Source organism: Vulpes vulpes, chromosome 2, assembly GCF_048418805.1.
Source record: "Vulpes vulpes isolate BD-2025 chromosome 2, VulVul3, whole genome shotgun sequence".
Lineage (NCBI taxonomy): Eukaryota > Metazoa > Chordata > Mammalia > Carnivora > Canidae > Vulpes > Vulpes vulpes.
The window spans coordinates 64,207,399-64,231,492 of record NC_132781.1 but is presented as its reverse complement, the minus strand read 5'-3'; the positions used below and the strand labels follow the sequence as shown (position 1 = coordinate 64,231,492).

Below are 24,094 nucleotides of genomic sequence, written 5' to 3'. Positions count from 1 at the left end.
TTGGGTGTGGAGCTTACTTTAAAAGAAAACAAAAACAAAAACAAAAACAAAAAAAAAAAAAACAAAAAACTGAAGAAGACCCGTATCTCTAAGATCTTCAAGGACAGAGATTATGCCTTACCATTATTTTTTTGCCTTACCATTTTTGTATCACCAGGACCCTATCATTTTTGTATGCCTAGAGATATGTAGAAAAACTTAATAAACATATCCCAAGATATATTTATAGATAGTTATATTGTATACTTACTATATATTGCATAGTTTTATATCTTTTTGTTGTATGCTTATGTTTATATATAATAAATATATCCTTGGATGTATGTATTCCAAGGAGCTTTGGACCTTCCTCAAATTTCTCTACCAACAACATCTCCTTAAGTCTTATAACTTGGATTAATCCTATGCTTCTATCATTTCTTTCAAAAGAGAAACTATGGAAGCCAGAGATGACAGCACTGACTTCCCTAAAATCGTGACAAAAGGAAACCCTGTTCCAGCTCTGCTGTTACTCCTTTACTACTATTCTATAAGCAGTCTGGAAATAAAAACAAAGATAATTATCTGATAAAGAAATAGAAACGATGCACGTCTACTCAATTTCAATGCCTGGCTTTGTTGCCTGGTCCTTTTTTTGTCATGTGACTGCTATGAATCCATGTGAAGTTTCTGGGACACCTGGGTGGCCCAGTCAGTTGGACATCTGCCTTTGGCTCAGGTCAAGATCCCAGAGTCCCAGAATGGAGCCCCTCATGGGACTCCCTGTTTAGCAGGGAGTCTGCTTCTCTCTCTCTCTCTCTCTTCCTGCTCCTCCCCGACTTGCTCACTCTCTCTCCCTCTTTTTTTTTTCTTAAAGGTTTTATTTATTCACGAGAGACACAGAGAGAGAGGCAGAGACATAGGCAAAGGGAGAAGCAAGCTCCCTGTGGGAAGCCTGATGTGGGACTCGATCCCAGGACTCCAGGATCACGACTTCTGCCAGAGGCAGATGCTTAATCACTGAGCCACCCACGTGCCCCTCACTCTCTCTTTCTCAAATAAATAAAATCTTTTAAAAAATGTCAAATTTCCTATATGAAATTTGGCTCCGTTTGCCTAGATGTGAATAAAAGGCAGAGTTTGAATTGTAGTGATGTTGATGTAATCCATTGACACAATATGTTATTTTGTGAAAGCAGTCTTTTTTAAAAAGATTTATTTATTTATTTGAGAGAGAGTGTGTGTACCTACAAACAGGTAGGAAGAGAGGCAGAGGAAGTGGGAGAAGGAGAGAAGCAGACTCCCCACTGAGAGCAGAGCCTGATTCAGGGCTCCATCTCACAACCCCAAGATCATGACCTGAGCCGAAATCAAGGTTGGGATGCTTAACCAACTGAGCCACCAGGCACCCCTTATGAAAGCAATCTTGATATCCACTAATAATAATGCCATTTCAGTGTAAAACAAAAAAAGTGGTATATCTTTCATGCAGCTAGATAGGAACTTAAAGATAGTTCCGTATTTAACGCTAGCTGTGGGCCTGACTTTTCATTTACTAACTAGGCTATTTTTGAAAAGTAAAATTGAGTCCAATTTTTAGGAGGGTTAATCCTAAGTAGAACTCAGTTAATTATTTCTTGACAGTCACTGGTCAATTTTTATTTTTATTTTTTTTTTATTTTTATTTTTTAATTTATTTATTTATGATAGTTACAGAGAGAGAGAGGCAGAGACACAGGCAGAAGGAGAAGCAGGCTCCATGCACCGGGAGCCCGACGTGGGACTCGATCCCGGGTCTCCAGGATCGCGCCCTGGGCCAAAGGCAGGCGCCAAACCGCTGCGCCACCCAGGGATCCCTGGTCAATTTTTAAAAACTAAAACATGCTGAATAGGTTTTATTACAAAACACACACTTCAGTAAGATAATAGAATTCTATTAACATATTGAAAACTAATTAAGCTGCTTTTCTCCTTTCAGTGCACATTTTGATAAGAAGATGACTACTTTTGTCAGAAAAGAGAAATAAGTCCAGTTTTTGTTTTGCTTGTACTTTGTTACTGACATTCAAGAAAGTATATTGGGTAATTTTAAAGCTGCAATTATAAACCATATAGTTTGTTTAAAGCAACTGTAATAATTCTTGTTTGCTGCCCTACATCACGAGAGCAAACTGCTTTCAGTAGAAGCAAGGCAATTATAAGAAACAACATTTTTCTAGATAATTAGGGTAATAATTATGAAGAGATCTAATATTTAGTCACTAATTTCCCTTAGTGACTAAATATTTGAAATAGCTGCTGTGCTGTTGGAATGAACCTTAAATTCTTATCCTCCTACCAAGCTGGATGCATTAAAAGACAAAGAGGATAGTATGTATGTAGAGATCTAAGGAGGGTGTAAAAACCACAGCTAGAGAAGGAGTTTACCCATTATTTCAAAATAAATTGAGAACCCATAGCTTCTTATATGTGTATCTGAAAAATGAGCTAGTATAGTGTTTTCCAAGATTTTCAAACCTAAGTTTTTTCTTTCAAATTATTCTCACACAAAACCTAATACATATTATACAATAGGTAAGTAAGGAGTTTCCCTTTGTGGTCTGTATGTCTGGAGATAGGGAGGGAGGCAGAGATCCCACCCAATGAGTTCTTCCCCAACAGCTTCTGCTGATCCCTACAGTGTTTCTGAAAATCTGTTCCCCAGATCCTATCAATGAGAATCAAACCTACTGAATCAGCACTACTGTTTTCCCTCTGGCCAAAGGTCAAGAAAATACTATATCATATCATGGAGTATTAGGGCTAATGAATAATAAAAGCTTGCTGATTAATAAAAGTTTGTCTATTGAGGAAAATCTGGTTCACTTGAAATAGTTGTGTTTGAATACCAACCAGATACCCTTTCTTATCTGTGCTTATGTCTTGGGGGAAAAAATCCAGCAATTTTTCCATAAGTGTACAAAGGAAATACTTCATAGCATAGAAAAGTGAATTAAAGTAGAATTATCAGCTACAAAACAGTAATAATCAAAACAGTGTGGTAGTGGCATAGTGGCACCAAAACAGACACATAGGTCAATGGAACAGAATAGAGAGCCCAGAAATAAACCCACACTTATATGGTCAATTAATCTATGACAAAGGAGACAAGAATATACCATGGGGAAAGGACAGCCTTTTCAGTAAATGGTGCTGGGAAATCTGGACAGCTACATGCAAAAAAGTGAAACTGAGCCACTTTCATACACCATACACAAAAAAGAACTCAAAATGGATTAAAGACATAAATATAAGACCTGAAACCATAAAACTCCTAGAAAATATAGGCAGTAATTTCTTTGACATTGATCATAGAAGCATTTTTCTAGATATCTCCTAAAGCAAGGGAAACAAAACCAAAAATAAGCTGTTGGGACTACACAAAAATAAAAAGATTTGCACAGTGAAGGAAACCATCAACAAAAACAAAAAGTGACCTACTAAATGGGAGAAGATATTTGCAAATGAGTTATCCAATAAAGGGTGAATATCAAAAATGTATAAAGAACTTATACAAGTCAACATCTTAAAACAAAAAATCTGATTAAAATGGGTAGAGGACTCGAAGAGACATTTTTCCAAAGGCATACACATGACAAACGTACACATAGAAAAGATGCCCAACATCATTCATCATCAGGGAAATGTTTTGTTTTTTTTTAAATTTGTTTAATTTTTATTTATTTATGATAGTCACACAGAGAGAGAGAGAGAGGCAGAGACACAGGCAGAGGGAGAAGCAGGCTCCATGCACCGGGAGCCCGACGTGGGATTCGATCCCTGGTCTGCAGGATCGTGCCCTGGGCCAAAGGCAGGCGCTAAACTGCTGCGCCAACCAGGGATCCCATCATCAGAGAAATGTAAATCAAAACCACAATGAGATATCACTGTATACTTTTCAGAATGGCTAGAATAAAAAAGACAAGAAATAACAACTGTTGGTAACAGTGTGGAGAAAAAGGAACCCTCATGCAACTGTTGGTAGGAATGTAAATTGTTGCAGCCACTGTGGAAAACAGTATGAAGGTTCCTAAAAAAATAAAAAATAGAATTACCATATGATCCCAGTCATTCCACTAATGGGCATTTACCGAGAGAAAACAAACATTAAATTGAAAAGACATATGCACCTCTATGTTTATTGCAGCATTATATACAACAGTCAAGATATGGAAGCAACCCAAGTATCCATCAGTAGATGAATGGATAAGAAAAATGTGATATATATATATATAATGGAATATTACTCAGCCATAAAAAAGAATGGGATTTTTGCATATTATGACAAATGGATGGACCTGGAAGGTGTTATGCTAAGTGAAAGAAGTCAGAGATATGCAAATAGTATACGATTTCACTTATATGTGGAATTTAAAAAAACAAAACAAATTCATAGTGGGAGATACAGGCTTCCAGTTATGGAATGAATAAGTCATGAGAATAAAAAGTACAGCATAGGGAATGTAGTCAATGATATTATGATAGCCTTGTATGATGACAGATGATAGCTACTCTTGTGATGGATATAGCATAACATATAAGCTTGTTGTCATGATATTATACACCTGAAACTAATAGAACATTGTGTGTCAACTATGCTTCAATTTTAAAAATTTTAATTATTCACCGTCATAGTATGAGGAAACAGGCTAAATCAACAATGGAGACAGCTGAATTATACTTTGTGAATTTAAATGGGGGAATAACAAAATAGTAGTAAAGTCTATCTTATTTTAACAAAATCTATCATTACAGCTTCTTTTTAAATTACAAATCTGATTGGTAATCATCTGCTTAAAAATCCCCAATGGTTCCCCACTGCTCATCAGATCAAGCTCAAAACATTACCCAGGCTACAAAATTGAACTTGGTCTGATTCCAGCCAGATGTCGGAATAGCCTCAATTTCTACTGATCTGTTCCATGCACTTGTACTCCAGCAGCACAGAACTTTATTTTCCAAATACTCTGTTATGAATTTTCTGTTTTCATATTATAAAAAAACATGATCCATCAGAAAATGCTGAAAAGAAAAAAAACTGAAGTCATTTCCATAATCTCAGCATAATTTACAAAGTGGCATTTTACTTTGAAAATGAAGAAATGGAGACACAAGCCAAGGAATATAGGCAGCTTCTAGACTCTCCCCAGGGGCTCCAGAAGGAACACAGCCCTGCTGAACTTTGATTATAGCCCAATAAAACCCATTCTGATCTCTATAAAGCTGTGTTTTTTTAATCCAGGAATTTTTTACAGCAGCAACAGGAAACTAATATCATACCTTATAAAATTTAAGACACACCAGAAGAGCTTAATATATGCCTATTTTAAAATTTATTTTAGCACTAAAATCCAATGATTTCATTTGGCCCCATTGCTTTTGAGAAAGTATATTTGGTAAGTTTCACATTGCTCTAGAAATTTTACAGGTAGTATTTTATGAAAATCTTGGGTTATAAATTAAAAATAGAAGTTTATTGGGATCCCTGGATGGCGCAGCGGTTTAGCGCCTGCCTTTGGCCCAGGGCGCGATCCTGGAAACTCAGGATCGAATCCCACGTCGGGCTACCGGTGCATGGAGCCTGCTTCTCCCTCTGCCTATGTCTCTGCCTCTTCCTCTCTCTCTCTCTCTCTGTGTGTGTGACTATCATAAATAAATAAAAATTTAAAAAAATAATAAAAAAATAAAAATAGAAGTTTATTATGTAATGAAGCTGCATAATAAGAGATGTGGTATCAATGAGGGTAGGAACCATATTGATTTTGTTCACTACTGATATTTAATATCAATAGAGTGCTGGACATATGACAAGTATTCCGTAAAGGTGCATGGAATTAACTGAGTGAAATCAGATTCTTAGACATTCTTCTAAAAGAAACTTCATGAATACTCATGCATAGGTAATTATTGCGCTGTTTTAATTAGTACATGTACTAAAAGTGGGCTTTTCTCTACTGCCAGTAATGTAGGCAAATTTAAGCTCTCTGGTCTTTTTTTTGTGTGTGATACATATATAAGAGTATATAATAAAAAGAAAAGAGGTTGTAATAAAGAAATATTCATTTGTAAAGAATAAACCCTTCAAAAGGGTGTTTACTAACAAGAGTTTTAGAGCTCAGTAATTTTTCTGAAGCTGTGAGCTCTACTTCTTTGGCAAGGTATATCCATTTTTCATTTCAGCCATTTACACTGTTGAAGCAGTTTACAGACAAACAATTCTGAGGTCGGTTCACTGAGTGGGCCAGTGACTCCTTCAGGTGGATGAGCCCAACTGCTAAAATACAGATTATGTCTTTCAGATAATTGCCACTTTAACACCCCATTAACTACATAGAGAACATTGCTTTCAGGTCAATTGCATGAGTGAACTCAGATAAAGCTATTTGAGAAAGGGAACTTTTTTGAGACTTTTATTGAATAGAATATGATGGAGAATCAATAAGTAAACAAACAAAAAGCGATTTTCCTATAAAAGATGTTACAGAATTCAAGATAGTCATCCATTTCCTCTTAATTTTAGACATAACACCAAATTTACTTACTGGTTTTCAGCACAGATAAGTGGTGAATTAGCAGCAGCAAAATTGTACCACGGCCTAACAAGAAAATAGCACAAAAGAAGCATATGAAGCCATATTGTATCACCATTAGGAACCAGCAGTAGATTGTACTAGAATACCAGTGTAGGGCCCCCTCGTGGTGCAATCGGTTAAGTGTTGGGCTCCTGGTTTCAGCTTAGATGGTGGCCTTGGGGTTGTGGGATGAAGCCCCAAGTCAGCTGCAGGTTCAGTGGAGAGCCTGCTTGTCCCTCTCCCTCTGCTCCAACCTCCCTGCCCACTGACACTCTTTCTCAGTCTCATTAAATAAATAAATAAATAAATAAATAAATAAATAAATCTTTAAAGAAATTACCAGTGTAGCATAATGACTTGGGAAACTTGATTCCATTTCAGTAGATCTGGTTCAAATACCCAGCTTTACTACTTACTAAATGGTGGCCTCAGGGCAGCCTGGGTGGCTCAGCAGTTTAGCCCTGCCTTCAGCCCAGGAGTGTGATCCTGGAGACCTGGGATTAAGTTGAGCTTCTTGCAAGGAGCCTGCTTCTCCCTCTGCCTGTGTCTCTGCCTCTCTCTGTGTGTCTGTCATGAATAAATAAATACAATCTTAAAAAAAAAAAAATGGTGACCTCAGTTTCCCCATCCATACAACAGAGATAGTAATAGTAGTAACCAAGTAGTGAAAAGGATCAAACTACACACAGTGAGTTTAAAAAGTGTTCAGGTATGGTAAGTGTTAAGTAAATTTTATATTTTTTTAAATTAATCTTATTATCATATTCCCACTTATAAATAATATAATCTTAGGGAAGTTACTCAATCTGTCATGAAGTCATTACCCTGGCTCACCTCAGATGGTTGCAACAAAAATCAACAAAGTATATGTTTAGGGTCACCTGGCTGGATCAGACAGTAGAGCGTGTGACTCCATCTCTGGATCATAAGTTCAAACCCCATGTTGGGCTAGAGATTACTAAAAAAAAAAAAAAAAAAAAAAAAAAAAAAAAGATTAAAAAAAATTTTAAAGGAAATGTATGTAGAAGTTATTTTTAAGCTGTCAAATATTAAATATGTATATTTTTAAGATTTATTTATTTGAGAGCAAGAGACAGAGACAGCATGTGTGTGCTCTGGGATGGGGGCGGGGGAGAGGAGCAGACGGGGTGGGGGAGGGACAGTCAGACTCTGCACTGAGCTTGGAGCCAGACAGGGACTCGATCATAGGACCTGGAGACCACAACCCAGGAACCATCACTGGAGTTGAAATCAAGAGTCGGTGGTTCAACCGACTGAACCACCCAGCTGCCCCAAATATTAAATATATTTTTATTTTTTATTTATTTATTTTTTAAAGATTTTATTTATTTATTCATGAGAGAGAGAGAGAGAGAGAGAGAGAGAGAGAGAGGCAGAGACACAGGCAGAGGAAGAAGCAGGCTCCATGCAGGGAGCTTGATGTGGGACTCAACCTCCAGATCCAGGGATCACTCCCTGAACCCAAGGCAGATGCCCAACCACTGAGCCACCCAGGCGTCCCTTAAATATATTTTTAAAGGAACAAATCGGGGATCCCTGGGTGGTTCAGCGGTTTCGCGCCTGCCTTTGGCCTGGGGCGCGATCCTGGAGACCCAGGATTGAGTCCCACATCGGGCTCCCGGCATGGAGCCTGCTTCTCCCTCTGCCTGTGTCTCTGCCTCTCTCTCTCTCTCTCTCTCTCTCTCTCTCTATGTCTATCATAAATAAATAAAAATAAATCTTAAAAAAAAAAAGAACATTCATCCTATAATATTTTGTAACACCAAGGAGCTACAGTGAAATAGACCAGATAAAGGTGGTTGTGGTCATAATGATCTTGAAGCATCAAAAATATATTTAACTAATTTCATGCATTTAGCCAACTAATATTTATTAAGAAACTCCAAAATGCTGTGAGCTGGACCAGGCCCCGTTGGGCGGATCCTCCCTAGGACTTCTTAGTGTGATACAAAACAGTTCAAGTACTTCAAATGTAATATGATAAACATTGTAATAGACCATAGAAGTAGGAGGAAAAGTGCTATGAAAGGATACTTCAAAGAAATTTGTAGTTGAATTAAGTGAGTATTAAAAGCTCAGAAAGCACTTGCCTCTCTGGGGAAGAAAGCATTCTCAGTAGTTATGGAGGGGTAAAAATGCATAGCATGTTTAGGAAAATTGTGGAAAATCCAGTTATGTCCTGGGGGTGAGGTAGATGAGAGAGAAGCCTCAAAAAAAAAAAAAAAAAAGTGGAGCCTTGTATGATTTGCTGAGTGGTGTTTGTTTGTTTGGGTTTAACTGATACCTGGAGTTGGAGGTTTTTGTGACAAGAAATAGGAAAAAAGAATGTTATTACACATACTGGGGCACTCATAGAATCAGCAGAAGGTTGAAGATAAGATTTGGAAAACAGAAGAAAATCAAGGAACTCCCACAGATCAAAAACACACAGTACAATAGCTGTTTTTTAGTTAGAATAGATTGGCCAGAGCCCACCTCCACCATTGTGGGCAGAATGGTTCTGCAGGTTCCCTGAATAGATCTAAGTGTCCCTCGGTTTCAGTGTAACCACATCCAGTCAATGTCCTGGTTAGGAGGATGCCATTTCTTTCCTTTTCAGTTTCTGTAGTAAAAGATGGGGTACTGAGTCCTATCAAAATCAGATACAATGGCAAATACTTCCAAAATAGGAAAAGGGAGCTGGATAATTGACAACAAAAACAAAAAGCAACCCACAAAATCAATTCCAATAGTCAGCAACACCACCAAAAACCAAAAGACCAATACAAGATTTTAAATAGGCAGTGACAAGGTCAGATTCATTTGTTCAGCAGATGATGGCTATAAAATGAATTAAATGATGCAAAAGTGGACACATTGAAAAATAATGCTTTTTCCTTCTTCTGATGCCCAGGTTGATATTTGCTCTTCCCTATGACATTTTATCATTTTCTTGCATAATCAAGAACATACATATATTTCTGTTTTTTATCATTTTAGTTGCTAGGTAGATGGGATATTGATTTTTATATATTAAATTTATAGCCAGCCACTCTAATGAATTATTTTATTACTTCCAATAGTTTTTCAGTTGATTTTCTTTGGCTGATCAATTTTCCTAGTGTGGCAGCCAGAATAATGATCCCCCTCCCCCACCAAAAGATGTCCATACTCTAATTCCTAGAACCTAAGACTCTTTTCTTAGATTCTATTTTATTTATTTGAGAGAGAGAGCAAAAGCATGAGGGGGGGGCAGGCAGCAGGAGAGGCAGGCTCCCCACTGAGCAGGGGGTCCCAATAAGTGGCTCCATCTCAGGACGCTGGGATTATGACCTAAGCAAAAAGCAGAGGGTTTTTCTTTTTTATTTTTAAAGACTTTATTTATTTATTCACAAGAGATACAGAGAGAGAGGCAGAGACACAGGCAGAGGGAGAAGCAGGCTTTCTGCAGGGAGCCGAGCGATGTGGCACTTGATCCCAGGTCTCCAGGATCACGCCCTGGGCTGAAGGCCGCGCTAAACCGACCAGCCACCCAGGCTCCCTGAGGCAGAGGTTTAATCCATTGAGGCACCCAGGCTCCCTGCACCTAAGACTCTTAATAAAATATCCTCTCCTTAATCAAATTTAACCCTGAACCATCTTCTCAACCAGGTCTTGACCTTTGAACTTCCGTGTTTGTCTTTGCATTGCCCAGTTTTAGCAAGAAGTAAGTCAATTTAGCTAGGAACCCACCCTTGATATCTAATCACTCTAGATACCTGATCAAATTCCTCATCCTCCACCATTCTCCAAAGGATACCTGAGCCCCTTGGCCTGCCTTGAGTAGTAATCTTGTCAGGTTGATTTAGCCAGAAATCTGCTTTTACACTTGATGTTTCCTCTTAGAAATTTTCCATTCACTGACCCCTACCCTGCTCTCTGGCTATAAATCCCTACTTGTCCATGTTGTATTCAGTTCTACACCCTATTATTTTCCTCTATTGCAATAATCTTTTTTTTTTATTGCAATAATCTTGAATAAAACCTGATTTTAACATGGTTCTGGTGTTTCTTTGACACAATGTTGTTGCCTCATATGGCAAAAAGGATATTCAGATTATATTAAATTAGCGGTCCTGAGATGGGGAGATCATCCTGGATTATCTGGTCCAATATAATCACAACGGTCCTTAAAAGATGGAAGAGAGGCAGAAGATTCAGAGAATGAGATATGATGAAAGAAGCAACTGTTGGAGTGATAAAAAGCCATGAGTCAAGGATTGTGAACACACAATAGAAGCTGGAGAAGACCAGGAAATGGATTCTCCCCCAGATCCTCCAAAAGGAATGCAGCCCTGGAATTACCTTGATTTTAGCCCAGGGAAACCACTCTTGGACTTCTGATCTTCAGAAATGTAAAATAATACATCTGTGTTGTTTTAAATAGTTTTTTTTTTTTTATTTTTATTTATTTATGATAGTCACAGAGAGAGAGAGAGAGAGAGGCAGAGACACAGGCAGAGGGAGAAGCAGGCTCCATGCACCGGAAGCCCGACGTGGGATTCGATCCCCGGTCTCCAGGATCGCGCCCCCGGCCAAAGGCAAGCGCCAAACCACTGCGCCACCCAGGGATCCCACATCTGTGTTGTTTTAATCCACTTAATCTGTGGTAATTTGTTTTAGCAACAATAAAGAAATTGATAACGTGGTCTTTTATTTCCTCTTTTTTTTTTTTTAAACAAATGATTTAGCAAACAATGAAACAAATGTTTTAGCAACATGGTCACTAAAATTTGTTTTTTTTAAACAAATGATTTAGCAACGTGGTCACCCCTCCTCTTTTTTTTTTAACTTTATTTATTTATTCATGAGAGACACACAGAGAGAGGGGGGCAGAGACACAGGCAGAGGGAGAAGCAGGCTCCATGCACCGGGAGCCCGACGTGGGATTCGATCCCGGGTCTCCAGGATCGCGCCCTGGGCCAAAGGCAGGCGCTAAACCGCTGTGCCACCCAGGGATCCCCGGAAATTTTTTTCATGTATCAAATTTATCAATATCTGCTGTCAATATCTGTATGGATTTGGATTCTGGAGTTCTGTCAAGCTTGAGAAGGCTTTCTCCATAATGAGATTATTCTTTTTTTTTTTTTAATTTTTTTAAATTTATTTATGATAGTCACACACAGAGAGAGAGAGAGAGAGAGAGGCAGAGACACAGGCAGAGGGAGAAGCAGGCTCCATGCACCGGGAGCCTGACGTGGGACTCGATCCTGGGTCTCCAGGATCGCGCCCTGGGCCAAAGGCAGGCGCCAAACCGCTGCGCCACCCAGGGATCCCCATAATGAGATTATTAAAAAATTCTTTAATTTTTTTCTAGCATTTTTATGGATTCAATTTTATAATTAAATCTTTGATCCACTTGGAATTTAATTTAATTTAAAAAATTAAGGGAAAGATACAAGACTTTCTGATGGCTATGCAGTTGTCCCATTACCATTTACTGAATAATCTAATTTTCTTGCATTGACTTTGTGTATTTTTTGTCTATATCTTTTCTTTCTATTCTGTTCCATTGATCTAGCTTGCTTTTCAAGATTTTAAACATTGTATTTTATAATGTTTTAACATCAGATAAACTGTTCTCCCACCTCACTCTCCCTATTTTTTAGAATTTCCCTGGTTAGACTTGCACATTTCAGTTTTTCTGGGAAATCTTATCTTTTTTTTTTTAATCTTATCTTTTTTTAAAAAAACAATCTCCACCCTATTGGTTTATTTGTTGGGTGGAGAATTGCATTAAATTTGTAGTTTAATTAGAGCACTGATGTCTTCATATAATAATGTTATCTTTTCATTTATTTAAATAAAATTTTAAATTGATTTGTGCAAAAACACATTGTATGGCAATTTGAATTATAAATGCAGAAATATTTTGCCAATTGGGGACAGGACAGAAGAAAGTAGAAACATTATTATAACCAGTGCATATCAAAGCAGAGCATAATAAGGGCTATGAATTCTGCTTCTTAGTACTCTGGAGCTTTCCTGAATCTAGAATCACTCACCAGATCTCCTTGAGACCTATTTGTCCCTATTAAGGTGCCCGTTTTGAGGTTTCTTTGACATTCATTCTCCATTGTTGTTCTGTGAGATTGTACATAAAATCTATTATAAATGATCTAGTTGAATAGATTTATTATTCTTTAAAACAAAAAAAAATCCAGAAAAAGATACCTTACAATTATGTATCAGTTTACAAACCTCTTTCACTTATATTGTCTCACTTACTCTCTTCATCACCCAGTAAACTAATGAACTTTGGGGATAGAGAACTTTTAAATGTTTTTAATTTTTAAATTTTCCATTAGAACTTTTCATACACCTTATCTTTTAAATTTTAAAAATCTTTTAATTTTTTTCAATGTCCTCTGAACATGGTTGGGTGTGAATATGAAGTCCCAAAATGCTATAGTCAATCTACCACCAAGTTGAGGATGAAGCTGGCACACAGAGAAAGGCAGACTCAAGGGAACTGTAGAAAATGAAGCTAGATTGTCTGAATTAAGGCCACCCTGAAACCTTCCCAATTTTGAAACTCTATTTCCGTGAACCAATACGTTTCTTCGTTGTTTCGACCAAATATAGTTTAGTTTTTTGGTGTGTGAAACTGAAGGCATATCCTCCAATATGGCATCAATTACATTTTTACATGTATTCAAAAAATCTGAGAATAGGGCCTTAGGAGAAGAGAAGAGCATCCTTGGTTGAGGAGGGAGGGGTCTACAAAGTCTAGACAAAGAATGTTGCCTCCTCAGTCTCTGGGTATGTGTGTAAAAGGGGGTGTAGGTCAGCAGACTGATTGAAAGAGGACATAAGATAAGAGAAAAAGAGGTCAAAGAAAAATTTCATGAACTTACTAGCTCAGCTCCTTCTAAGTTGTATGAATACCTTTAGCTTGAAAGGAAACTTAGGGCAGCCCTGGTGGCTCAGCGGTTTAGCACCACCTTCAGTCCAGGGCGTGATCCTGGAGACCCCGGATCGAGTCTCACATCGGGTTCCCTGCATGGAGCCTGCTTCTCCCTCTGCCTGTGTCTCTGCCTCTCTCTCTCTCTCTCTGTGTCTCTCATGAATAAATAAATAAAATCTTAAAAAAAAAAAAAAAAGAAAGGAAACTTAGAGCATAGTCATAAACCCATGAATAAAAATAGTACTTGCTGGTTTCTATAATTAAATTTCAAATAGTACTATATAGAACAGTGTTTCTCAAACTTCAGGTTTTCTCATAATACGTTTAGATATTAGATATTTGTCATGTCTAAGTCATGTCATATTTGTCATGTCTAAGTCATGTCATGCCTAAGTCCTATTTTTACCTAGTATTTTCTTTCAAATAGTAATAATCAAAGATTATTTTGTCCCTATAGGGCTATTTGGCAGTATCTGGAAACTTCGTTTTTTTTTTTTTTTTAATTAATTTTTTTTGGTGTTCAATTTACCAACATACAGAAAAACACCCAGTGCTCATCCCGTCAAGTGTCCACCTCAGTGCCCGTCACCCATTCCCCTCCAACACCCGCCCTCCTCCCCTTCCACCACCCCTAGTTCGTTTCCCCGAGTTAGGAGTCTTTATGTTCTGTCTCCCTTCCTGATATTTCCCAACATTTCTTTTCCCTTCCTTTATATTCCCTTTCACTATTATTTATATTCCCCAAATGAATGAGAACATACACTGTTTGTCCTTCTCCGATTGACTTATTTCACTCAGCATAATACCCTCCAGTTCCATCCACGTTGAAGCAAATGGTGGGTATTTGTCGTTTCTAATGGCTGAGTAATATTCCATTGTATACATAAACCACATCTTCTTTATCCATTCATCTTTTGAGGGACACCGAGGCTCCTTCCACAGTTTGGCTATTGTGACCATTGCTGATAGAAACATCGGGGTGCAGGTGTCCCGACGTTTCATTGCATCTGAATCTTTGGGGTAAATCCCCAACAGTGCAATTGCTGGGTCGTAGGGCAGGTCTATTTTTAACTCTTTGAGGAACCTCCACACAGTTTTCCAGAGTGGCTGCACCAGTTCACATTCCCACCAACAGTGTAAGAGGGTTCCCTTTTCTCTGCATCCTCTCCAACATTTGTTGGAAACTTCGTTTTAGTTTATCATTACTGGATGTTCCTGGAATCTAGTAGATATAGGACAGTGATGCTATTAAAAATCCTAAAATACACAACATGGCCTCCCAAACAAAGAATTGTCTGGTTTACCATGTCAGCAGAGGCAAAAATGAGAAATCCTGATTTATTTATTTATTTTAAAAGATTTTATTTATTTGGGAGTGAGAGAGAGAAAGAGATCACAAGCAGGGAGGAGGGGTAGAGGGAGAAGCAGGCTCCCTGCTAAGCAGGGAGCCAGATGGAGGACTTGATCCCAGGTCCCTGGGATCATGACCTGAGCCAAAGGCCCTTACTTAACCAACTGAGGCACCCAAGCGCCTGAGAAATCCTGATTTAAATCAGTTTCTTTTGGGAGTGGCTGGGTGGCTCAGTTGGTTAAGCAGCTGCAGGCTTGGGTTGCCATTGGAGTCCTGGGATCAAACCCAAATTCCCATCTCAATAGATCAGGCTCCCTGCTCAGCATGGAGTCTGCTTCTCCTTCTCCCTTTGCCCCTCCCTCTTGTCCATGCTGTCTCTTGCTTTCTCTCTCAAATAAATAAAATCTTTTTAAAAAATCAGCTCATTTTCTCCTAAACTTCGTAATATCTAACATTTATTAAGCAACACTATATTTTGAATATTTTTCTAAATGCTTAATATGCAATGTCTCACTGAATCCACACATTAACCTTCTGTGTTAATTTACCATTAAACCTGTTTCACAAGTGAGGAAACTGAGAGTTACTTAATTTATCCAAGGTCTAATAGCTAGTAAGTAAGTAGAGGAATCTGAATAGTATGATGCTAGAGATCCTGAGCTTAACCAATGGGATCTACTTTATATTACTACTTAAATGAAAACCAGTATTACATGCTTTATGCAGTAGAAGAAAATATAAATAAATTCAGTGAGAGCACAGTGTTATTAAGCTGTAGCTGCATATTGTTGCCTACATAGAAGCCTCTGGGTCTAAAGCCTGTGGCTCTTCTTAAAACCAGAGACTTAGTGTTAAAGATATATTAGTATCAAGCCAAAACTTTCTCCTTGATATAATGAGAAGAAATGAAAATAAAGGGGAATAACTTTATTTCTTTTTTTTTTCAAGATTTTATTTATTTGATTATGAGAGACACAGAGAGAGGCAGACACACAGGGAGAGGGAGAAGCAGGCTCCCTGCGGTGAACCCAATGTGGAATTTGATCCCAGGACACTGGGATCATACCCTGAGCTAAAGGCAGACGCTCACTGAGCCACCCAGGCATCCCAGGGAATAACTTTCTTAATATGTGATCCGATATTATATAATACTGTGTTTGGGGCACCCCAGTGGCACAGCGGTTTAGCGTGCCTGCAGCCCAGCGCGTGATCCTGGAGACCCAGGATCGAGGCCCACGTCCCTGCATGGAGCCCGCTTCTCCCTCTGCCTGTGTCTCTGCCTGTCTCTCTCTCTCTCTCTCTCTCTGAATGAATAAATAAATAAATAAATCTTAAAAAAAAATACTGTGTTTGTGTGACTTAAAATCCCAACTCTTCAATAAAAAAGCCCTGGGACATTTTGATTCTCCATGAATTAGTACCTGGGTTCAAATTCTGAAATCTCCTACTTGCTACTGGTGCTATATTAGATGTGATTTAATCTCCTACTTGCTACTGGTGCTATATTAGATGTGATTTAATATTTCTCATTCATAGAACTTGGACAGTAACGTCTGTCTCAGAGGGGTGTGGTGAGAATTAAGACTCTGAGATACAGAGTCTTGCAAGATTCCTGGCAGAAAATTATACAGCATAAAATAAATATTAGTTCCCCTCATTTCCTAAAGACTCTGTGGTCTCTTTCAAGTACTGGCTTCCACGATTATACAAGCTTTCTAACAGCTATGGCAGTTCAGGCAGGCCACAGTTGGCTCAGAATATTCTAGGAAACAAAGACCTGCCTTCAGCCCTATCCAGAGTAGCTACTGAGGCCTCTTGGGAGGCACTGGCCTTTTGAGCCATGCTGTGTAGCCACAAACCACCCCTTCCCACCCCCCTGCCTCCTGTGAGGGGTGTTGATGATCCAGGGAAGATTTAAGGAAATTGTAAGCATGAAGGCCCCGTGACAGTGATTTTAATAAATGACACAAATCCCTGGAGGTTGCCAGAGGGAGGAAAGACACTGGAGAAGGAGGAGCCTTTGTTCCTTGGAACAGAGTTGTGGTTCCATCTTAATTTCTTTACACATACACCTGCTCCGATTTTAGACCTGCCATTTGACCATGCAGTCATTGAGCTATGGCTAAAGGCTGTATATTAAATATTCACAACACTATAGAATTTAGTTTGCAATTCTGTGGTATCAAATAAAGCAGAGTTCAACATAGCATTGGAACTACTGTCCGCTTGGTGGTCAGAAGAACTTTTTTTGTCTTTACACTGTGACTCTGGAATTTCTTCCCTACTCGATTCCTGATACCTTTGCTCTTCTAAAACATTGCTTTAATAAGGTTTGAGATTTCATGCCATAATTGGGGATCGTGAAAATGCAAATACAACTAGAGTTAATGCACTGACAAATTCAGAAGGTCTCCTCCCCACTAGAATATAAACTTCTTGGGGTCAGGGAATTTGTTTTGTACCCTGCTATATTCCCCAAGTGCTGACAAAAGTAATAGCATATGGTTAGTACTACTCAATATTGTTGAGTTAATAAATGAGAGTTCATACTATGGCAATCAGTTGTAGCAGTCAACATTTCCTTTGTTTACATGTGTTTTTTTCATGCTTCTGGGCTTTACATATGTGGTATTATTTTTCTTTTTTCTTTAATTTTATTTATTTATTCATGAGAGACACAGAGAGAGGCAGAGACATAGGCAGAGGGAGAAGCAGGCTCCCTGCGGGGAGCCCAATGCAGGACTCAATCCCAGGACCCCAGGGTCACATCCTGAGCCAAAGGCAGATGCTCAACCACTGAGCCACCCAGGCGTCCCCTGGCATTATCTTTCTGTAATGCCTTCTCTCTGCCTCTTACTCCTCTATCATTCCTTCTTTTTATTTTTTTAAAGATTTATTTATTTATTCATGATAGAGAGAGAAAGAGAGGCAGAGACACAGGAGGAGGGAGAAGCAGGCTCCATGTGGGGAGCCCGACTCAGGACTCGATCCCAGGACTCCCGGATCGCGCCCTGGGCCAAAGGCAGGCACTAAACCGCTGAGCTACCCGGGTGCCCCTCATTCCTTCTTGATCTGGAGAAAGTCTACTAATTCTTCAAGACTTGATTCTTTGGTAAAAGTCTCTGTGATCTTTATTTTCCTTCTCAAATTAACTCTTTCCCCAGCTGAGCTCCTTTAGCTCTTTGCACATAATCCAGTTAGATTTTGTGTTGTAATTATTTGTTTATAGGTCAAGCTCTGGCATTAGAAATGAGCTCCTTGAGGGCTGAAATCTATATTTCTTTTGTATCCTCCTCTCTAGCATGGTGACTAGTTTATGGGAGATCTTCAATAAGATCTACTGACTGAATGAATAAATCTTGCAAGTGGTCCTTTATAGTAGGGTTCCAGAAAGGTCTCAGATCCCTCATTAGGAGTGCATTACAAGACTACTTCCTTTAAATGCCTTATTTTGGATAGGAAATCTTCCTGATCATTGTGGTTTCATTCTACGACAGCCCTTGCCCTGTACTCAATTGAAATGATCGGTGTGGAAACATAGAGCCTATAAATAAGGGATCTGGAAACGGTCAAATTTCAAGGTGGGACTGATCATCCTGGGCTGCTTCTCTACAGACGCATCCTGGTTACCTTGATACTGTACTAACCTTAAAAGTAGTGATATTTTGGGAGGGTTGAAATATTTCTTCCAAGGAAAAAATAAACAGGTTGACTATCACGGACATATTCCTATTGGTGCAGTATAGAGGAATTATATTGTACAAAGGAGTAGCTCACGTCTCCAGCTATACAAGGATTGTGGCCTTCTCAGGTTGCTATGGTTGTGACCATGACAACTGTGAAAAACATGAGAGAATGCCAAGAAGAGGGTGTGGTAATGACCATAAGCAAGAAAGAACAAATGGCTGGGACTAGGGACTGCCCAGGGTCCCTAGAGTCCCTAGGCAGGGATTCAAGACCATATTGGAAGATCTGAATTCCATATTTCATTGATGTGAACCCTCAACTGCTCATAACTAATCTCTATTATTTATCCATTCTGCTTTAAGGAGGGGAATGGAGACGGGGGAAGCAGCTGAAGAACATAGGGCATAACCCAAAGGGCTGCAGCTCTTGAGAACAGGCACTATTTAATTAAGCCAACTGTGAATTTGTGTGGGTGAAAGTAACAGCTGCTGCTTCTTAGGATATTTTTAAGTTGCAGCCAGTTGGGATACTCTCCATGCCTATATATGGTCTTTCATGCTAAAGGACTTCATGGCGATGGGTGGGCTAAAAACATAGACTCTTTGAAACTGTATCATCATCTCTTGGTCTTTGACAGCACATAAGCAGCTTGCTCTTAGGGAAACCTTAGCAAGGTTAAAAGCTGAGCTGCTCATGTGACATACTTAGTAGTGATTCCTCTATCCCTCACCCTCCACATTGTTGCTAGGCCTCTTTGAGATTAAAAGAGAGACTTATTTGTTTAGTTCCCATACACTTTCAGGCTGCTTAGCTACCACATCTTGTGCACATCTTGTGCACAATGTGCACTCCAGGCAAACAAATTTTAAGGGCACACGGATTGAAGCGGCAAGCAAGCCTACCAGATTGAGCCCCCTGAGCCCATGTGCGATATGAGGCAAATGAAAACACAGCTGGTAGAGTTAATTTTAGGCTTTCTGACCTTAGAAATGTCCTATCAATTCGGGAAAAGCAGCTTTGAATAGGTTCAAAAAGGACCCTTCTCCCAATGCAGCTGCCTAGAAAAGTGGCTACATGGTCTAAGTTTAGTGGGAAAAACCAATTAATAATGGACCATAATAAACTTGATAGATCAAGAAATTCAACATTTATTTAGCAAGTGCAAAGTCCATGCAAGAAATATTTTATGATTTTTGTCCTATGAACTAAGATTCTAACACTTGTACAGAAACTAACACCTAAAAAGTTCTAAGACTGGCTTCTTGAAAACAAAAATCAATTTCGATGTCACAGTGCTTCAAAACATCACAAGTTGGTAAGCAATAACAAGAGGGTTAATAGTTTTATTTAATCATGCTGTTTATAAACATAACAGGAATTTAAATCCAAGGATAAATATGTACTATTCATTTCTTAATGCATAAGAACCAGCACTCTGGTAACCAAAATAGATGAGGTCCCTGTAATAAATACTCACATATAACATGAACTTTTCCTTCCTGAAAGTTATACAATTTTTTTAAATTTTGCTTTTATTTTATTGCCTGTATTTTCTAATGACCTATAGGATTCATAATGTTTTTTGCTCCAAGAGGCCATAGTAGACAATAAATGCTTGTTCACTGGATAAGTGATTTGCATTTCATCATTGTCTTAAATTTAGCATTCCATTGCGCGAACCTCACTTTCAAAAGAATGAACAGCTTGAAGGGGAGGGTACTGGGTAAAGTTTAGGATCAATGGAAGATTTATTCTTCTATTATAACACATTACATAAACTTTGTGTTTTGATACTTTATGGCTTTTAGTGATAAATGAATGCACTGAGACACACCAAGCTTCATGAACCAATCTTTTATACTTCCATCTTTTCTATTACATCAGAATAATATGTCCTTGAGAAACATTTATAACCATACACTGGTTGTGAATACATGTTTGTCTGTAATGAAGCAAGATATAGAGTTAAAATCTAAAGAGCATTAAAAAGGGTTAAGTTGAATTGCTAGGTATGTTACGTGGGATTGTGTAGCATGCCAAAATTCACTTAGGATATTTTCATTCTAATTTAGGTCACCCTGGGAACGGGGGTAGGGAAATGGGTTCTACTGAATTCAGATCATGCTTATTAGCTACGTGATTTTGAGCAAGTTACATACATAACCTCTTAGCATTAGTTTCCTTACCCATAAATGGGGGGAAATAACACCTAACATCAGCCTTATGGGGCAGTCTAAGGAATAAATGACATAAGGATAAAATATATGAAAAGTTTAGCAGAGTGACTAGACTATTAGAAATATTCAATATATGATAGCTATAAAAACAATCTTATGTAATAAACTAATTAGGTGGAATAATTACCACATCAATCTAGATGCTATGTAATCAAAATACTCCTGTACAACAGAATGCATTTTATCAGGTTACTAAAAGATTTGTTGCCCGGGTATACTTTTTCTAGTATATACTGTTTGGGTGTCTATTCTTTCACAGTCAGATCACATTTCTAAATCAGAAGGGATCAGCTACTCAAGAAATACTGAGGCCTAGATTTAGCCACAGAGTTTGAATTCAGCATTTCTTCTCTCTGGCATTAACAGCATTTGCTTTTACTTTTACATGTTAAAGAATATCTTAATATATAGGCAGAAAAAACTGGCCAATATGAGGGCAAGGAAAGAATGCTCTAGTCCAAAAAATCATTGTCTACATCAGCAAATTTTAAATTCCCATCATTAATAATACTTCTTATAGGACTCTTCAAAAGGAGACTTACTATTTATTTTTCTTTTTTATTATGGGAAAATTCAAAACTAAACAAGAGTAGACAGGAGAGTATAATGATCCTCATGTACTTATCACCTGGTTTTGATGGCTATCAACTCATGGCCAATCTCCTTTTTTTTTCTTTTTTTTAAATTTTATTTTGTTTATAATAGTCACACAGAGAGAGAGAGAGAGGCAGAGAGAGAAGCAGGCTCCATGCACCAGGAGCCCGATGTGGGATTCGATCCCGGGCCTCCAGGATCACGCCCTGGGCCAAAGGCAGGCGCCAAACCGCTGCGCCACCCAGGGATCCCCTCCTTTTTTTTTCTTTTCTTTTTTTTTTTTTTAGTTTATTCCTGAAAGACACACCAAGAGAGATAGGCAGAGACATAGAGAGAGAAGCAGGCTCCATGCAGGGAGCCTGATGTAGGGCTTGATCCGGGGTCTCCAGGATCACGCCCTGAGCCAAAGGCAGATGCTCAACTGCTGAACCACAAAGACATCCCAACTCATGGCCAATCTCAATCCATCTATACTCCCACTTCCCTCTCCCACATAATTTGAAGCAAATCCCAGGCATATTATTTCACCTGTAAATATTTCAGTATATATTTATAAAACATAAGGACTTTTTGAAAAAACACAATTACAACATCATCATCATAACTGGGTAAGTGGGGGCATCTGGGTGGCTCGGTGGTTGAGCATCTACCTTTGGCTTAGGGTGTGATACCAGCGTCTTGGGATCAAGTCCCACACTGGGCTCCCCGCAGGGAGCCTACTTCTCTCTCTGCCTTTGTCTCTGCTTCTCTCTCTGTGTCGCTCATGAATAAATAAATAAAACCTTAAAAAAAAATAACTGGGTAAATGGCGATCAGAAACTGGAGATATCTGGGAAGAGAAGTAAAGAAAGAACAAACTCAGATGCTTACAGGTAACACTTTGCTATGTTTATCCTCATTGGGCATATAAATTTCTTTTTGGAAGCCCATCTTATGGCTTCAAATACTTTTTTTAAAGATTGTATTTATCAGGCAGAGAGCCCGGTGTGGGACCCGATCCTGGGGCTGCGGGATCACACCCCGACCAAAGGCAGATGCTCAACCGCCCAGCCACCCAGGCGTCCCAAACACTTTTTTTTCCAAACTATCAAACTCCACTCATTGGGCCAGAGACTCGTGTGTTAGGAGAAGACTTGCCCCTCCTGTAGCACACTATCTACACTGTGTGTTCATCGGCCAGCCAGTGGCCTCAACTCCAAGCTCTAACAATGTGGGGTTTCAAATATGATTTACTTACTAAGGTCTGTATTCATGCCACTAATTCAGATCTTGACCCCCGCCCTCGACCTGCTTTGCACTGTAGGCAAAACTCTACCTGGTACCACTACTCTGCTGTCTAATGGACATCTCAAAGCAAACATATCTAAGATGGAACTTTTAGTTTTACTCCCAAATTGTGACTCATATCTTCCCTATTTCAGTAAATGGGTATTTCCATCAATTGCCAAAGCCAAAATAATAGTAGTAATCTTTGTCTCCTTCATTTCCCCAACCTCCACAATCAATCAATCACCAAGTGCTGTTGGTATTACCTTGAAATTATTAATTTCTTCTATTATTGATACTACACGAAATCAAATCACAACTGAGAAACAACTGGACTATTAGAATAGTCTTCTGGTTTCCCTTCTGACATGTTGGCCCCTTCTGGCCCATTCTCCACAAGAAGAGAGAGCGATCTTTCCAAAATGTTAATCACAGATCATGAACTGATAATTGCTGAAGCTATGTGATGGATTCATTATATTAATTTCTTCCCCTTTGTATATGTTTGAAATTATCAAATTTGAAAAACTGAAATGTTATTTGGATTATTTTATTTTACTTCTCTGCTGACTTCTCACTGTTCTTAGGATAAAATCCAAATGTCTTGCCTAGGCCTGTGAACCCCAGCCTGCCCTCTGACAACATGTCCAGCTTTATCTGATGCCATTCTTCTTGCTCACTTGCCCAGGTTATAACCTTTCAGTTTTAAGAACTCCTTAAGCTCTTTCTTATCTTAGAGCATTTGTGCTTGTTATTTCCTCTACCAGAAAATGCTCATCCCCTGGCTCTTCGCAAGTCTGGCTCCTTCTCTGTTTCAGGTCTTAGCAAAAATGTCACCTCCTTAGAGAGGCTTTTCTTAGCCACTCCATCTAAATTAGATCCTCTCCCTTCACTGGTACTATCACATTATTCTATTTACTTCCTATCTTACCACAATTTATAACTATTGTTTGTTTATATTTATATATATAATTACACTTACTTGTAAATTTGAACGAAACTTTTTATTTTAACTTTTGTAAAATATTTTATTTATTCATTTGAGAGAGAGCACAAGCAGTGGGAGCAGCAGAGGGAGAGGGAGAAACAGGCTCCCCGCTGAGCAGGGAGCCCAACATGAGGCTCAATCCCAGGGCCCCATGATTATGACCTGTGCCAAAGGCAGACGCCCAACCAACTGAGCCACCAGGTGCTTCTGAATGAGTCTTTTAAAAAGATATTTGAAGGTATATCCATACATGTTCTGTTCTATTCTTGTTATAGTGTCAATTCTTTGAAAAATTAGTAAATACAAATTTTAATCATCTTCCTTCATAAACAAAGACTTATTTTGGGGGAAGATTTTATTTATTTATTTGAGATAGGAAGAGAGCAGGAGAGAGAGAGTGCATGAGCAGGGGTTGGGGGCTAGGGGCAGAGGGAG

The 24,094-nt window shown here is 38.7% G+C and overlaps 1 protein-coding gene, 1 long non-coding RNA gene and 1 pseudogene across 7 annotated transcripts in view; 1 reads left to right on the top strand and 2 right to left on the bottom strand.

Annotated features, from left to right (window-relative positions):
* The window catches only part of MOB1B (MOB kinase activator 1B), a 108,479-nt gene that overhangs the window by 17,622 nt on the left and 66,763 nt on the right, over positions 1-24,094 (top strand). The window lies entirely within an intron of this gene.
* LOC140597873 (uncharacterized) lies at positions 4,923-7,118 on the bottom strand. The gene is made up of 3 exons (XR_011999870.1): positions 7,007-7,118; positions 6,561-6,614; positions 4,923-5,040 (listed from the first exon to the last, which is right to left on the bottom strand). It is a non-coding gene; the product is annotated as an uncharacterized lncRNA (long non-coding RNA).
* On the bottom strand, positions 22,478-22,622 carry LOC112923732 (small nucleolar RNA SNORA62/SNORA6 family; annotated as a pseudogene).